Here is a 19,324-nt window from a genome sequence, read left to right on the forward strand (position 1 = left end):
TATATAAAAATTGGTGTATTTCAAAAATAAAACTATGAAGACACTCAAAATAAATTTCCTGTGGTGGGAAACTAGTTTGTGCAACTTTTTTGTATTTACAGTTTTGAGGGATGAGCCTCTTAAATTTCTCTAACTAGAAATATATGTTAAAAAAACAAAACCGATTTTCATTTTTTTTGTAGTTTATTGCACTTTTTTGCAATTTATGTAATTACTATGCACCTAATGCAGACATATTATTAAAGTTTGGGCTATAATGGTTGTATTGATGTATAGCAACTTGAAATGCTCCCAAAAATGGCTACACAGCATGTAAAAATATAATATAAGCTCTGGCGGACTTGGTTCTATGGTAGGTCTTAAAGGGTTAAAGCTAATACTCATGTTTAGGAGATTATGACAGTGTGTCATTATAAGCCGAATTTGTTCTTTTACTTTACTATGTTTTAGTTAAAATATTCCTCTTAGTTCACAGTCAACACCAGTAAGATTTATATTTAACAAGATGACATCAGTGTAGTAACCAACTTAATAATAACAAGAAATAATGCTAATAATAATTTAAAGCATCATTATTATTGGTCCAATAGCAGCCACTTAATATACTGAAATGTCTTCAAGATAGGTTAAAAAATATTAATAAATAGGGAGTCTTACTGAGAATCTTACAGTTGCAGAATTAGTGCAAAAGCAACATGTGAATTTGATCCTGGTGACTGTGTTTTTACATGTATAGGGAAAAAAGGAAATATTAAGTGTAACTGTCTGTTTTTTTAATCAGAAAAATACAACAATACAACAACACGTCACATTTTTGCCATTTCTCAAACTACCAAAAGAAGCATCTGTAGGGAATTTTCAGTTAAAAGCAATGACTGTTCCAAAGTTGGCTAATGTAATTGTAATTATATTGTGAACCAGTTTGAGTGCAAAACATTTATTTGTAACTTTTATTTTTCTAAATATTTTTTTATACAGTGAATTATTACTGCTTCAGCCACTAACTGATATCCCAGTGATAATTATACACACTAATGTAAGGACAAATACAAATCAGTGTCATTTAAATACTTTCTGAAAATAAATTGACGGTCCTTATGACAAGGGACAGCATGATAAAACAGAACAGCATTTCTGTTTGTCAGGTATTTAAAAAAAAAACAAACAAAAATAACCCCTCTCCCTGTCAGATGACATCCAGTCACGAACATAGTGCTCTGGGCCCTGGCGGAACCACAGCCCATCCAGGTATCAACCCCTTTTCCTGTCTCAGGCCATATGTTTCTACTATTTCTGTCAGTAAAATCACATTTACAACAACCGCTGCTGGTTGTTTACAGAAGTTAAAGCTCCTCTGATACACCGCTGCTTATGTTTGCATGCTTTTTGGCCCCATAGATAATACATGAGCTTGCTGTGCTTGCTTTTTTTTTTTATTTTAACGAAGGGGAGATGCTGCCATATGCATGGAAGAATAAACGAAGACCTAAACTGACAGCACCATCTGCCAAACACAGTTGACGTCAAGAGAATGGCCCCCACTCAACATTTTGCCCGGCTCTCAGGAGGATGCCACATTGTCATCAGTGCTAATACTAAATATTAATAATTTGTTGACCCCAAAGTGTTTAGAAATCACTGATGCAGACACACATCACCCCTCTGAACGGCATATGCAGATGTCAGGTGAGCGCCACCGGACTGTGCTGCTTGGAGTGTGTATGTGTGAATGTGTGGTGTTTTTCCTGGAGCTCAGAGACTAGACGTCTTCTACCAGGACCATCATGAATATTACATTGTTCCACATACCCACATAGCTCCTCCTATCTGCCTCTCATACACTCACATGCACATTTTCACATACAACTATCAAAGAGAAAATGTATTATGTTAAATGCATTAAAATGTATTAATTTTGGTCACACACATACACGAGTAAATACATATTTTCTTATTATTGCTGAAAATTCAAATTTTTCACTTAATGCAAAGCATTTTTGGGCTCATTTTAAACGTCTGGTATGCGTGTTAAATCAGGAAGCTGCAACACTACTGCAGGTACAGATCAGTGTTTACACTTTGACCAAAAAATAAATTTGACCAAAAAATTTGCTCAAATACCTTTTTTTAATCATTGACATTTGCTTGATTTGCAAAATAATATGTAAAATTACATCATAAACAAGGACAAACTTCTGTCTGAATGTTCTGAACATTGAAACTGTTGTTGTTCTCACAAAGTAGTTCCCCACATTAAAGCCCTGTGCTGACAGTTACAGTGATGCATGCTTTCAATTTTATTAAAGAAGCACCTGATTAGGCAATATTTACACAATATTTATTAACTATTAAGTAACAGTATTTAATATTTAAATCATGTAAACATTTGTAAGTAAAGATGTCGGTGTCTATATTGTAATAAACGTCTATTACAGCATATCTATAAAAGATGATTCTACGTTGTAACAGGCCATATTTAAAAAAAACACTGACATTGATAATGATTCCTGATGGACTTCTCAGACCTGACATATCGCTCCAGACACTAGATGCATTTCACCTTGGCATCTGCTGTGATCACTTCTGTTTTCCTCCCATACATCTTTATTAGTTTGTAACTGATGGGGACACCGCGGGATGTCACTTGATGAGAGGCGCCATGTCAGTGAGACTGATTTATTCCCAGCATTTGCTCTGCGGTCGTGCCAACTGACCTAGTCCACTCCGCTCCGCACTCTCAGACCCTAACATCTTAGACAGCTCTGCTTACCCTCAGAATAGGTCTCATCCCACAAACATGCAACTTTATATGTAAAACACCCCGCAAATCATTTCATAGATATTCGATTGAAATTTGCTTGAGATACAAGACGGTGATCCGGTGAATGATTTCACATGCCATCAGCAGAGCTTTGATCATGAATTATTGCAGTACAAACAACCACACAACTCTGTTTTAATCCTCAGATCACAAGTCGGTTCATATGGACAACGCGTTTTAGATGTTTGACAGAATATAGTATATAGCAAGGCTACCAGCTCAGTGGATGTCTAGCATTAGGCTTATATCATGTTACTAAAATCTTTTGAATGCTGTCATTATGTTCAAACATTGACTGTAAATGGTGATGGTAAACAGAGAAGCCTGAGCTTTTTCTTTCTTCTAATTGACTGAAAGCTGAAGTAAAGTACTTTAAAATGTTTCTTGTGTGTGTATATACATTTTACTTGCATGTGTCATTTTACACAAAAGTCCCACTGCAATCTGTTATGGCCCCAAGTTTATGTTCAATTGTCGTCTCATGTCAAACAGACCAATTTATTTGTTTTTCACTTCAGGTTGATGTCTGTCAGAGGACAGAATCATTAAAATGATTAGCATATAAGTTCCTAACGACAGGAAAACTTGACTGCCATTGTTCGGGGAGCAGCGGTTCTATTACCGAGCTAACATAAGCTTTCTAGGCATTTATTCTGTCCTCCCATTGATTGCAGCAAATCACATGGCTGAAGTGTATTTGTTGGCAGACAGTAGTGGCAGACACAAAAGCATGGATGGGTGTCAGCTTTTAATTGTAACTGTCTTGCAGAATGGGTGTTGTTTTAATATCCTGTATAGATTTTTATGTAATACACTTACTTGTGCAAGGCAGCCCTGAGCAAGAATCAATTCAGCCCAAAGGATACCGTCCTCCTCCCCTTAAGTTAAAAGCCAATCTTGTTTTAATGATGCATGAAGAAATATTCAAGCATTGACATTTCACTGTCAGGTTTCTTTAGAAAAATCAATTAAGATAATACAGCTTTGACCCAGTTATCCAGTTAATGCTTATTAGGGATGTAATATGATTTACTGTCAGCATTTATAATTCTTTGCATCTCATCCCATTAGCCTTGTGACTGTTTCATAGAGCGCCGTACAATGGTCACTTCTAGGAAACTACAGTCACTAGGAGCAGATAAAATGAAGTGGAAAGGAGTAATGACATTGATTGGGATTGGTGGGCAGGTTAAATGCAAGCCCCCGAGGCATTCTCTCACTCTCTGTCTCTTTCTCTCTTGCTTCCCCTCTCTTCATCTTCCACACTGTCTACCCCCTTCTGTCTTTTCTTTTTACACCAACCATAACATGATGGAGTGTATGAGGAATATTGCCCAGCTGCAAAACTACACATTTATCAGTATCACGGGAATTCAACGGGGGCATTTATTGCCATTTAGATTAGTACCCTTAATTATCCATGTTGGCTACCTGTTATGCCAATATATTTAGTTTATGTGCATTACTGGGTTTTTTTTTTTTTTTCAGACTGTCCCTTCATGCCACAGATTCACAAAAAATTACACCCATAGTATAAATAGTTTATGTTATAATTTATTTATCCTCCATATCTACAAATAGTGACATCCAACTTTAAACTGTGAGCTAATTATTCACAAATCCTTACAAAGAAGTGCACATTCGCTGTCTTTTGGAGATTAAATTCCACATGCAAAGAATTGTCATTGCTACAGAAACCATGTAGAAACAGGAAATCATGCAGACATCAGAAACCATGGTCTGAATTATCCACCAACTGCACAAAACATTTCTTCTAACGTAACATGATGCCTGTAAAAGAAATAAAAAAGTGAAAAGAAACATATATCATGCTGAATTAGTACTCCTGTGCACAGCGGGAACAAAAGGCACTATGTCTCAAGGGGCACTGTCAAACATCATACAAGTCTCCATAACAGAAAATGTTAAACCTGTTTTACATTGCTATTTTTTTTTTCTTTGCTAGATATGCCAACATTCTGTGTTATAAGAACTAATTGTCATGTTGGAAGGAGAAAGTCAGGCTCTGAGTCATCCTTCTGAACTCTTTTCAACTTTATGGCATTTCATACCTGACAGTGGACCAAAGAGGCTACACTGTCTCTACTTAAAACAGTAATGGAATGGATTTACATCAGGAGCTACTGATCCAGGAAATCTTTGGAGACCAGTGGCACAGATTACCAAGACTGAATAAGTCCTAATTTAAGTTCAGATTCCAATAGTAAATGTACTACAAGTGTTTGACTGTAAATAAAACAATAAATAAATGCAAATAAATATTTGCTTGCCTTTTTAGCAGACAAGTATTTTTTTTGTGTGTTTGTTGTCAGCTTTAATGCAACACTACACAGCCTTGCTATTATCTTTCTAAAGGCCAGGGGTTAAATGTCTTTAAAAAAAAAAAAGCTGATGCCATTTTACTCTGCCCTTTTAAATATTCTAAGAAAAGGATCCACTATATAGGGGATGTTTTCCATCAGCACTAAATGAAAATGTACGAAATAATTCCGTGTAGGAGATGGTGCGAGCAAAAAATGATCCCACGTTTATATTCTGTAAACACGTGTAAAGTAACTATAAATTTTCTACTGTACCTCTCAAACCAAATGATTTTGTAAACACAATGTACATAGAGTCAGTAAATCATTGTATAGCCTACAAAGCTGTTGCTAATTGTAGTTTTTCAGAGACAAAACAAAACAGAGCAAAGCTGTGGAAAAGTGTACAAAGGGCTCCTGTTGTTTTCATTTAAGATACATATACTCAATTACAGTACTTACAACCGAGGAATATGAAAACGGCACATTTAAACCAACTTGTGTGAGCGAATTCCCTAAACGACGCTTCACTCTTTATGCACTCCTGTTTCACTGCTGTTTTGTCTTTTGCTCTACTTCGGCAGTTATAGGCCAAAAAAAGCCCACATCCCTCCCTACCAATCTAAATGGATATCGGTAAACCATGGACACAAAGGCATCATCTGCCTGTTTGTACAGAGCAGCAGAAGCCACTTTGGATCCTGAATCTCAATGGGCTCATAGTGCCTCCGACGCCCATCTGTTCCAAGCCAGCCAGCGAGCCACTAAGCAGCAAACTTTGATCCCTGTGTAGATTTTTTTCCAAACCCATCCGGATTTTCCTGCCCCTCAAGAGCCATTGTGCGGCTGCCCTGGAGTACAAATTCTAGATTCATTATGAGTGTGGGCGGCAACCTTTGTATTCCCCAAAGCACAGATGTATGCACACAACATATTGCTATTTGGTAGCATAAAAGCCTAAGCCCATTGTTTATTGTTGGTTCATATATTACAAGTAGCTCTCTAATGCAGAAAGCAGAGCAGTTGCCATGAAGTACTTGAGCTTAACATTAGCCATTAAAGATGTACTTTTCTTCAACATCACTGATACTTGACCTTACCACCTATTTGTTTCATCTTTTCATGTTGGTTTATTGGAGAAAGCTTCAATTAGACTGTTGTTTAATCCGCAGATGACTACATGCTTGCATAACATTCTACATTTGATCAGGGGTGTTTTTAATTAATTATTATGTACCGTGTGCACCATTTTTTAACAAATCTTGCTCATTGTAACATGCACATTTTTTTTAAATATTACTATTTTTTTTAAGTAAATAGATGCTTTGCTAAACTAATTTATTTCTTTTTGGTTGGCAGAATATTTTTTGTCTGTACCTACCTTCCTTTTTGGAGAAAAAACACCCAGGACAAAACAAAAGCATACAAACAAGCAAACAAACAAACAACTGTCAAAATTATCATATAGAGAATATGGGTGTTTCAGAATTATGTGACAGGCAGGCATTATTCTAAAAACACATTATTATGTAGAAAAATATCGACTGATGAAAAAAAAATCACATAGTGACACCTCTAGATTTTCTTCTTTTTTTTTCATTTTTAGAGACATGGCAGCAACATTAGCATTGGTCATTAGTGGCAGACACATCCATGGAGTGTCGAATACAGAGGCTCATACGCAGACCCTATTTGGTTACCTCTGTGACAGGCTTGTTCAGGACACCAGAAACAGCTGTCCTGGCCTGTGTGAGCCGAAATAATTAGGCCTGTCATCTCAGTGCTCTGATTTCCCCTTCAGCCCGCTCCACAAAATGCTAATATTTTGCTTTCATTGTCACATTCACCTTGACACGGATATTGCCTTGGCGCATAACTGGATGAGATGACTCTAAATTTGCATTGTTCGTTCTAATAAATTTGCTTCCTCTGTACCTCATGGCAGGACCCATCAGATAAAGTCTCCCGGAGTGTCATCAATCATGGCCCAGGCTGACAGACGGCTTTCGCCTTCATTTGTTACATAGAGGAACATGCTTAATTATTTGTACTGTAATTAGTTGGGAAAATGTCAGGAAATGTCAACTCTCTGTTCACTGTGGAAGGGCTCTGCTTGAAAGCCACAATGACTGAAGTGTCATTAATGCCACGTAACAAGACGAGGATCAGCTGGGGGAAGCGAGAAAGAGGGGGGAGGCTTCTTAGAATGTAATCATGGAGAGAGTTAGAGGAAGACACAAATCAGCAGTGCTAGCTAGCATGATGGGCATCTTATTAGCCAAGCAGCCAGCTGCATTTTTCAACCACATCTTGTTTCCCCTCGCTTTTCTCACACTGGCATGAAATAAAGGCAGCAAGTGGGGAAAAGAAATGAAGTCAAGTAAACAATTCCGGCTTCCCACTTGCTGTCAAACCAGCCGTACTTTGCTATGGTATATTGCCTGTCATAAACAGGCAATATGCCAGATACAAAAACAATGGAGAGGCTTCTTGTTTGAGCCCTCCTTGCTAAAGCAGAACTTTTACAGTGCAATTAATGGCAAGTCACACTGCAGCCAAAGAAATGCTATCACTTAACTGGTTAACAGGGTATATCTGTCGACATAATAAAAGCCTTGGTCTATCCCTGAAGCAGAGCCTGTAATTCTAATATATCTCTAATAAAATTACTTCATCACATTTCCTTCCCTTAATTATACAAAATAATTATTTATTTCAGAATTAGTGGACAAAGTCATTAAATAACCTTCACAGCATATTATATCACCACTAATTATTGCATTCGGCTTCTAGCATCTGTGAAATACATATTTTAGTGCCTATTTGTTTTTGCGACAATCGGCTAATCTGTGTGGACAAGCCACTCGAACACTTACCCAAATGGCAAGGTAATTTACACTTGTTTGAAAAGAGGGGAGGAGACAAAGGGAAATGGGAAACAGGAATCCCGTGAGGGACATCTTTTGTTTTGGAGGAAAATATGTAGCATTATGACATCCCAAGGGGGTTTCAGTGGCCATTCGTCTTTTCAGGGCCTCACAGTGGGAGCGTGGCAGAGCAAGGCTCAGCCTGCTACCTTGCCCACCGACAGGCACTGATGGTCATCCAAGAAGCTCCTTAATTAGCCTGCAATCTGGCAACGACCCGTGTTCCTGAGATGTGGCAGCCCTGTTTAAATATGATGCCAGATGCAGTCCCACCTTCAGCATGTCATCTCATTGTCCTAGGAAGCCATGGGGAGAGAGAGAAAAGGAAAGAGAGAGCACAACATCCCACAACGCAGCATGTGTTATGGGATGTTGTGCTTATTCTCTCTTTCCTTGTTCCTGTTTTGCTTTCTGTCTTCTTGCACTGACACACCCAGCAGAGAGAGACAGACATCGGGACCTGAAGTGCCCTCGACCTTGAGAAGTGACACAATGTAGGCTTAAACATTCCACACAAAGTACTCCAGAGTTTCACCAGAAACTATACAAGTGCAGTATATGCAGCCACGTGCGGGCATATATGCAGCTAAACAGAAATAGGGCTGTGAAGTTTTAGTGCTTTCGTGACAATACTTGATAAGATTATGTGCTTTTGCATCCACTTAATTTTACCACCATCGATAGATCTAACCCTGTGGCTTAGGCGCATTCCTCCAGCTCCGACTACTTTCCAGGACAGAAGCTATGTGAATACTGAAGCTAAAACTGGAAAACTGCACTCAGAGAATATATTAAATCCAACCAATTTTGACCTCCTTTTTAGGCAGACACACTGTAATACTTGATATTAGACTAATCTGTGATTCAATATGTAGAGCATGAGCAGGCATTATCTAAAATGGTGTAAACATGTCCCAGAGCCTTCTAAGATTCCCGTCTTATAATAGTTTTATTTCCGAACATATAAATACTGGATATGTTGTAATACTAACAGCAGCGTGTGTTCAGTTTTTCTGCTTTGTGCTTCCTCTAGGATTTAGGCTGTCACAGCACACAACTTTGTGTTGCTGCACTTATAGTAAATGTGGATGAGCTCAGGTGGCTCAGATTTATTTATTTGTTTTAATGAACTGCTCTTCTATGGCGGGCAACCTTCCTGAAATATAGTGGCATCACTGAAATCAACCGAGTGCATCCTTTAAAGATCAGAGTGTAAAAACCTTGCTTCTTAAAGTGGGATTATGGAGAATGAAGAAGAATTACAAAAGGTGCACCTAAACAGAGCACACTCTTGGCTAACACATGAACAGCTAATCAGTGCGCCTGTTTTTGAATTCATATTAGATTTAATACTGGTGTTACTAACACACCGAAACCCCCATGCCTCCCACAGAAAAAAAAGGAACAATCCAGAGCTTGCACTTGTAGTGTTTTTCACCCACATTATGTTCAATATCACTCTTTTTTTGAATGTATCTGGATCCATCTGTTGATGGATCTATGCAAATTGTCCATACATCACCATATGTCACACAGATTTATCAACAGGGACAAATGGCATCAACTTGAATGCAAAGTTTATATCTTGAAACCTCATTTATTTGTTGCTGCGCATGGAGAAGGGAGATAATCTAATCAATTTTCAGAGGCAAAAGACGATGCAAGAACAAAAAGGCGAGGTAGAGGATTGAATACAACATTAAGGAATATTGAGACTATCCAATTGTTTGAGCCAATGTAAAGTGCCAAAGCCTCTTAGAACATGGTAAGTCTTTATTCAGTAATACATTATCATGCATATTTCATACATGGAGATTACTAAAATGGAATTGTGTGTCTTTCTGTTGTATGTCTTTATAATTACACCTTGAAGCCATAGCTGATTTTTTTTTTCTTCGTTTTCCCTCCATATTCATGAAAAGCAGACTTGTAATTTGATAAAGAGAAGCTTGTGTTCTCAACTTCATTCAAACAGCATCATGGTGCTGTATTAAAGTGGGCATCTGTGTTCTTGTGGCATTAATCTCTTCAAGCACATTCCAGCTGCTGTGATGTGTGAGAGGGAGATAAGTCTTAAACAGTCTAAAGCTAAGCAAACCAGACAACTCTATTATTGGCTTCATAATTGCTTAATTAAACTTTTGTCACTAATCATTATGAGGGCAATAGAGCTGTTATACAGGCTTTCTGTCGAGCAGGAAAAAAAAAATCAATAAACTGTGTTGGGGAGCTGATCCCCCCACGTCTCTCTCTCTCTCTCTCTCTCTCTCGCACACACACACTCTCTCCCTCCCTCCTCAATCTTTTTGTCCTCCGCAAATGAAATTCATTGCTGCCGGTTAGTGATCTGTAGGGCTGGAGCTCGACTGATATGAGCTGCCATCACCATTTGAATTGAGGGGTATTCAGTAGCACATGAATATGAACAAATGGCAAACATAAATCTCTTGCATGAAGTACACCTTCTATCCCTTTATTATGGAACAATTGACCCATCTAAAATGAATTCTAATGCCAAGGAAAGCATTTAGATTTAAATTACACCGTGGGTCCCCTGGACCTGAGAGATGACGGCATAAAAAAGATTAATATGCTAATTATTTTTTTCCTCCCCTCTCTTTATTCCTCTTTTCGACATTTGCGTAGGGTTACTGTGAGCCTTGTAAATAAGATGACTGTTTTGTCAAGGAATGACTGCGAGGTTCCTTTCCGTAAAGTATGTTTTAGATCACTGACATGTGACATTATCTTTAGTGGGGTTCTTTGTGCATTTTTCCCTTTATTGAAGCATTTTATAATGCGTGTGTTCAGATGTGCGTTCAGTATGCAAATAATTATTTTCTTGCTGCTGACCCAGTAAGTCCATCAGATGAAAATATAACACCATGCATACTGCAGATTTCCCCACCTCTCTCTCTCGCTCTCTCTTTCACTCTTTTCCCCTGTCTAGCTCTATGGGAAATGTTTAGTGTCCCTCCAGAGCAGTCTGAAGCATCCTTAGATTGGCCATTACAAGAGCCACTGTTCATTCCAAGGTTCTGCCAAAGGATCACAGTTTAAATCATGTTGTGTTTTATATCCTTTAATTGGCCTGGCTTTGAAAAAACAACTTTTAGCTTTGGATGTGTTGCCATAGGCAGCCAATTGGCAAGAGCGCAATAGGGGCAAAAGCCTCATTTCATAATTTGTAGGCACTTTAAAGTTGGCTAAGCCTCTGTGGTAAATTGAAAAGTGTCCAAAATGTAAGAAGGGAAAAGGGCTTTTTGACTGTGCATCACCATGAGAATACTTGACGATATGGTGCAATATGTGCCTTATCTTGCAGTTACTGCAGATATTATGTACTGGGAACTTTCAAGTGACTTATAAGCTTTTATCAGTGTCTTTATATGACATTACTTGATCGAACCAAGTTGTAATTTTACACCACTGCTTCAAGTCCAACAAGATTTCATTAGATTGCATTTACAGTGTTGGAAACAGCAGTACTTCCTTGTCTACTAAACGAGTGCGCCTCAGTGCACTTCGATTGGACTCAAATGGAGATATTGAGACCAAATAGGGAATTAAAATGTAGAAATCAAGCAAATCTTGGCTCCTTGGTAGTCTAGCAGTGACAAGCAGACAGCACAGGCCAGAATGCCATCTACAGTTTGCTGACAACCATCTTTTTTATTTTTTCCTTTAATGCTGCCTCTACACTGTTGCTGCATTCCCAACAAAAATTACATGAAAAACTCTTCAAACCTTGACCGCCACTGTAAAGCTTTATTCCACTCTTAATTTAACAAAGACAAGTCACAGTTCCTTACAAGTTTCATTTGTAGCCCTGGTACATGCAAAACGGATACAGAAATACTATTTTAAAAGATGAAGAAATGAACCTAGCACTTCAAATATTCTGGAATACAGTCACTAACTAATACTCAAAAATGCCATGTAGCTTTTAATGACTTTACTCTGGAACACCAATTATTGTATTGCAAAACTCATTATGAGAAATATTAATTATAACAAACAAGAGGGAAAAAAAGTTATCCTTGGTTAGTCTAAAAACTTAAAAATTTTCATTTAATAACTTAACTTTCGTCACTTAATGAATGGCATTACTTTCTGCAGCTCAGCTGACAGTGAGAGACTGTGTTAATGAATTGCTTCGAAAGCATCAGAAGACAGACTTAATTACAGAGCCCACAGTTCTTGCATTATTATGCCATATATCCCCAGCTGAATACAATTCACCAGCTAGATAAACAAATTTCATGGCAGCCTTTATGGCAGTACTTTCTGGCCAACCATTGATACCAGTGTTTATTCGCGGGGCTGCGTGAAGCGTGGCAGGCATGAAAATGTGGCATTAAAAGTGAAATCCTTCATTTTCATCTCATTAAAAAGGGGAAAAAGGGAGTAAAATGCAAATACACAGCAATGTGCATGTACATTAGTTACAAGTCTTCCGTAGTCCTTACAATGCTTCATTATGTGGTTAAGTGAACGAATGAAGAAAAGTGGTGGGATGGGGCACTGTATGTGGTGACTGATTTAAAATTGCTGGTTTGTCACATGAACAAAAAAAATTACCATATGATGTTTAGACAGAGCATTGTATAAGAACCAGTTCCACAAGTCTTGCATCGCTATTGCCCTTCAACCCTGGCTCTATAAGTTCAAAAATGCAAATCTAGCATTAGGAAACTTACATGCATGTAACATATTTTGGTTCTGAGAAGATTTATTTCTGCTCCGTCACCATGTCCAAACAGCTGGGGCATTGTGCATTGCATATGTGTGTTTGTGTGAGTATACGTCTGGTTGTTTGCACCTGTGATCTTCTGTGCATTGTGACTAAACATACACAAATGCATTCATCCCAAAACTCTTCCTTCCTACTTTCTAAATGTGTTTATGTGTATCCAACAAGGAAAACACTGTGAGCACTGGCAACAGTGCCCACGCCCTGTGGCCCCGCCATTCCTACACCACTCATTTTCAGTCTGGGGAGTTCAGCCTTTGTGCAAATATCCATTTCTGACTCAAATAATACAATGACTCAACAGGCCGCTGTATTTTACACAAATCCTATAAAATTATAGGGGAATATGAGTCCAGAGGAAGTATGCACTTCATTCTTTTCAGGGTTGTTTTTTTTCTTTCTTTTCTTCTTGATTGATGTTGTTTAATCACAAGAAACATAAAATATTAACAGGCGTGATTATGTTTTTTATCTCAAAATATTGTCCTTTCTCGGCTAAAAAAAACTGATACATTTGTGAAATTCAGCATTATCCTTTGTTTTTTTTTTAAATTTTGCTAAGCATTTGTAATATGCTCTGTTCTCCGATTATTATTTCATTCTTTCTTTTTTCTGGATTATTTAGTTAGTTTTACCTGAAATGTTACATTTTAGTTTTGGATGTGTGTGTGTAAGTACAACAGACATAAGCGGAAATCATATAATAGCACGTTTGTTTCTCCTGTAATCTGTAAGTATTCTTCAAAGAAAAAAAATGCTCACTTCATATTGAAACATGTAATTGCTAGCTTGACAGCTCACAAAGGTATACCCAGGTTTTTGGCTTGATAGAAGTAGCCTGGTCAATTAAAATAATTATAGTATTTCTGTGATAACTGCCAGGTCTGGGAATTTTAGAACATTTAAGGATTTGCAGTTGCATATAATTGGAGCTGTGAAGTCCAACTCCTTTTCTCATAAAGCAACTGATTATACAGAGGAGTACACGGTGATTTGGTGAGGGTTAGCTTTAATGCAGTGTTTCTTAATATGCAGGTAAGAACCAAATCTGGAACAGAGGTCTGCATGTGACACCATATTTAAATATTTTATACACGCGATGTGAAAACAAAAAAAAAGATCATATGGGTCCATATACATAATATTGTTTCTGTTAATCATTCTTCCTCAGCCTTTGTGACTTCACATTCCAAAACAACCAACACAAGCCTTCAGCAGTCCCATCGCAATCAGCCCGGTCCAAGGCCTGGATCAGTGTTGAGCTATTAGCGCCAGTGGCAAGCCAGCCATAACACTAGCCATAGTTGGAGCGATAGCCCCATTTCAGTGTGGGGTCAGCGACTCAGCCATATTGTTAAGATGATTGTTCTGCCAGCCTTCTGTCATGGTTGATGTGGCTGGAGCGCTTGGCTTGGTAGTGTCTGCCTGGATCCTCACTGCCTGGAAAGAGGCTTTGCTGTAGGCAGCTCCGAGGCTTTAAAACCCTTATTGTCTATCTTTCCCCCGGCTAACCCTTTTCTCCCTCTACTCCTGCCGTAGGATGGTCTGGAGTCAGAAGGGAGAAAGAGAGAGGGAGGCAAAGAGGGAGGAAGGCGCCAAGCACATTTGAGGGCCTGGTCCAATGTATCATGATCAGCATAGGCTTTCACAGGCAGCGCTTGCCTGCATCCCGAAGCATTGTTCAGCCCCTTTCTCCCTGGCAGCACTTTCGTTTGAACAGAATTTTGACACTGCAGTGGGGAATTCTGCAGATTAAAGGGGACATATTTGGTACACTTCCTTCTTGGCACTTTATTATCGTTGGGGGAAGGTGCAAATTTTTAATCAAGGCATTAAATAGGAAAGGGGACTTTATTTTCTTTGCCTTTATTCTGTCATTCAAAATAGTATTCATCACAAAGAAAATATTAACTATGTGCTCAAGATTCCATTTCATAAAATGTTTATCTGTACATTTTTGCAAGGAATAGACAAAAATTTAATTGTCCTCTTTTTTTTTTTGTTATACCTTTTTCCGTTTCTCTCTTTAAAGTGTATTTTAAGATAAATCATATGTGTGCTCTCAAACCTTTTCAGTAAAGTGCCGGTCTTCTTCAGCAGATAAGACAATTAGGGACAGAATGATGCCATTAGCTTCAATAGAGCAACGGGACTTTGTTTCATCATGTCTTCTGAGTAACACACAGTGTTCAACTCTCTCTTCTCACTCTCTCGACTCCCCGTCTCTCTGTACAAAACACACTTTCCTCTCCATCACAGTATCATTGTCATCCAGGTGTAGTTAACCCTTTCACATGGCTCATAGGTGTGCACTCATGATGCCTCATCTTTTTGCTTAATGGGGCAGCCCTCATTGCTTTTTGATTGTTTAAATATTTGCCGTGCCGCTGGGTGCGAGTGTCTTTGTTTCTCTGTGTGTATGCATATCTCTATTATATGCATGTGTGTGCAAATGCTGGGATTCTTGGAAAGAGCTATTCATTTAGGGGCCCTCTCCTCTACTCAGCTGCTCCCTGCCTTTCCCAGTAATTAGCCTAGTGTGGCAGCCACCTCTCCCTGCTCAGTCTGGAAGAGACACTTGACACGGCAGACATCAGAGAGATTTTTCAGGAGGCTCTCCCGGCGCCCCAACAGCTCTTAATTAACCACTTAGGTATCCCCACTCGTTCCCCCGGCCGGCACTTTCCAAATGGTAAGGAGGTTCTGTGCCACGGATCTAAACACCGGGGGAAGCGTGCTATCAAAAGATCTGGGTAAATGAAGGCTTGTGTAAATTATTTTTAATGATTCCCTCCTGGCACATCATTATGTTTGTAGTTACACACAGGCACTTCTGAGACGGCTCATCTTCGCTAAGGTCATCAGCAGGACCAACTGTAACTAGCTGCTAGTCTGTAAATGGCTTATTAATTAGTGCTGTGGTTTTACATAGCTGTGAGCTCTGATATATAGTGCAAGGATCGTTATTGTGGGGAATCAAAAATGATGATGATGATGATGACGACGATAACCAATCTCCAGGCTATTTATGCAAATTGCTCTCTCATATTAGAAAATCATTACCTATCCAAACACTGCAACGCTCAGCCTGTGTGAATTGCAATGATGGATTTTATGATAATTGCGATTTAATTTTCTGCCTCTCCCAAGCTCTCTTTTGTCTGTTTGGAGTTTGAAAATAATTCGGTCATTGTGAGCGCTATTAATTCTGTATTAGTTAAAGCTGAGTGGATGGGTTTATTCAATTTCCCCTGAATTTAGATTTGTAAGTGATCATCATTTTAAGTTTTTTATCTTTTTAAAGAAGATCATTAGGTGCTTTTTTTAGGGAAATACAATTTAAGAATTTTTAATAAAATCCTCATTGGATGACTGTTGTTGCCAACCTCTCAAAGGAGTTATTAAAATAATAGCTGTTGCAGTTGCTAGTAGCACCAACATAATTATGAACCACCACATACAAATATCTTTAATATATTTTAATCCAGAATTAACCTTGTGCCTTTCTCGTCTTTAAACAGCACAGAATAATGTTATACTGACAAAACAACAATGAGAGTGATCAACGAGCTTGAGCAGCCAACAAGCATTTTTAGGAAATTTCTCCAGCACACAGATACTGAGAGGGTTAAATTTAATTATTTGCCAAGCTCTGCTCCAACAAGTGCTTTGTAGTTCAGCATTCAAATCTCACTGGAAGTTTTCAGACAGGCAAAGCCAACTTTGCATTCATGAGGGGCACAAGTAGTACAGCAGCCCTCCATAACCTTGATGAAATGTGCATTTCACCCTAGGCTATTAGAGGAGAACATAAAAACCCCAAATCATTACACTGAAGCAGGTTTCTTTCCTGACAACTTTGAAACAGCTCCATGGCAGATCAAAAAAATAGATTAGGCTTTAGTATTTTTTTTTTTTTTTGAAAGTGTGAGGGTTAGAGAGATAGGTCAGTCTACAACTGACAGTGAAAAAGAGGGGAAAAAAGGATATTTGGTTGTGCTTTTACACATGTCATGAGCAGGGGGTCTCTCTGGCTCCATGTATTGGATCACCCTGTTCAGCCCAGCCGTGCTTCTCTAAAAGCCTTTTGGTATGCTGACAGTATCCATGCTGCAATCAACATCTGCTAATTTCTGTCTATTAACCGTATTGTCATAACACACGATCATGATGTTTTGTTTATACGGCTGAACTGAGACTTATGACCCTAATCCATCATCTGCTTGTCATATTTTTATGTGTTGTCTGTGCAGTTCCCTGCTGCCCAAAGCAAGCATATTACAAGGCCCTGTTTAAGTTATTGGCCAGCTGCTAGAGCCATGCCCAGCTGAAGAGGTCATTGTGTTTCTCTGTTTTTTTTCTCTCTCCACTTTTCTCTCAGAATACCACACTGTAGCACAGTCAGTGCCAAACATAATACAAACCGTATGTCCTGTGAAGCTATCGTTTGCATCCGCTGTGCCTAAATATATTAACAGGTTCCATATATTCCACATATTTCCCCATTCACAAGAAAAAACAACATAACATAACATAGTGGATACAATGGGATCATTTTGATTTTTTTTATGTCTTTTTGTAGTTCTTCTCTTGGAAGAAAAATATGTTTTTAATATCTTTACTATCTATATTAAAACTGTGTCCATTATAAAAATATACAAGCAAAATCTGATAAATTTGCGCATCATATCATATTAACATAATAAACAAAAATCCAAGTGTTCAGTTCTTTAACTTTTGATTTTTATTGTGCAGCTGGTTGAATTTCAGGGCCCTCAAGGCTCAAGCTTGTGGCTGCCATGATGTAATGTCATGTGCTTCATGGCAACAGTGAGGAAACAGCTGGCATTCAAGATGCAGACAGCGATAGCTAAAGGTGTGCAAGAGCTCCTGGGTTAACATGTCAGTTGTCACAGGTTGGACAGCCTCTGTAAAGAAAAACATTTGCATTTCACCCGATCACTTCAGGAAACTGAAAAGAAGGAAATATTTTGTGATTATTCTGTATAATCTGGTTCTATGCTTATTTTTTGCGCATTGATTATTTATTATTTTGTGCACCATTATTATCATTTCCCGCAACCTGAAGCCTTCAATAAAGATATATATAATGCTCTGTATCTGGAGAAACTGAGAATGTAGAAAAAGACACTTTTTTTTATCATGTATGATATATGCACACGGTTTCTGCCAATTGTAAGATGAACAGGCTTTGAGCCTTATCCCATTATGAAATGAATGGGCTTAGAGCGAATGTCCTCTTGAGGACAGTCGATGCATATCACCGCAGACTGAAGAGCTTTTCCTTTTCCCTGCTCGACACCGTGTTGATAGACACAGGCAGTATTTTTCCTTGTTAAGAAAGGGCCTTGTTTATTCTGCAGGTAACGATCCAAATCCAGCAGACATTTGCCCCACAGGAAGGGGTGCGCTCACTCAAGTTTGTCATTTCATTTCTACTGTGAAATCCATTAAGGCCAAACACTGAGGCTCTCTTTTTTTCATGCTTGTAAAGTGTTTGGCTCTTTTTGGGGGGAGGATGAGCTACGAGTAGGATCTTCTTCTGAGGAGTGAACATTTTTGAAAAAGTGTTGAAATGCACTGATGAAAGATCATCTGACAAGATAATTTAAAAAGTTTGCTCTGCCTTGTTCCACAATTGTATGTTACACAGGAGATTCATATAAAACATGGCAATGTGTATGGATTAGAGCCTGCATATCATAGCTTTTAACAGTAATTGTATTTCTATGTAGGAGTTGGAGTATTGCTTTTTTTCACTTGTTTTGTGCCTGTTTTTACTTTCTCCGGCACATTTCTCATCAGCCACAAGAAATTAATCTGAGGGAAAATAAACAGTGGAACCCAACAACTAATACAGTTAATTGTCTTAGTGCTTTTCTGGCTGGCCACTCGCTAACAGCTGGTCGTACTGGCTCATGGCACCACTTCAGCCAGCCTTTGAGATAATAACTTTTGCATCTGCCAAAGAAGTGGCTGTTACTGCCCACAGAATTTACAACTCACAAGTGGAAACACAGACTCCGACAGAATTTTCTATGCACGGGTCTTTGAATTTTATTAATGTAATGCAAACACAGTCCTTCCAACACATTAAATTGTTGATGTTATGCGAATACACTCTGGAATTGCAGATCCTCATTAACATTATTTGCATGTTAATCTGCATCTTTTTAATTAGTGATATTATTTATGCACATAATTTTTGCCTGGTGATGCCAAGTCGCAGGCACATTAATTAATCTACAGAGATGCCAAACTGTTTTTCCTCCACTTTTATTTGTTTACACCATGTTCTGGATTCAGGGCGAAGTTGGAAAGGGAAAAAAAAGCAAAAATGCCTAAAGATGAAGAAAAGTAGAAGGACAAGATAAACTAAAAGTGCTTTTTGTTTTCATAATTCATATTGTAACATTAGCCAAATGTCACGTGTGTATTTTTTTTCTTCTCTCTTCCTCTCCACTTCCCTCTGAGATGGGTT

General features: G+C 38.4%; 1 long non-coding RNA gene across 1 annotated transcript in view; it reads right to left on the minus strand.

Moving 5' to 3' along the window:
* Positions 1-19,324, minus strand: part of LOC309716794 — a 213,801-nt gene that overhangs the window by 29,738 nt on the left and 164,739 nt on the right. The gene's annotated exons all lie outside the window — the stretch shown is intronic.

The sequence above is a fragment of the Aulonocara stuartgranti genome, assembly GCF_965226115.1.
Source record: "Aulonocara stuartgranti genome assembly, chromosome: 11".
Classification (NCBI taxonomy): domain Eukaryota; kingdom Metazoa; phylum Chordata; class Actinopteri; order Cichliformes; family Cichlidae; genus Aulonocara; species Aulonocara stuartgranti.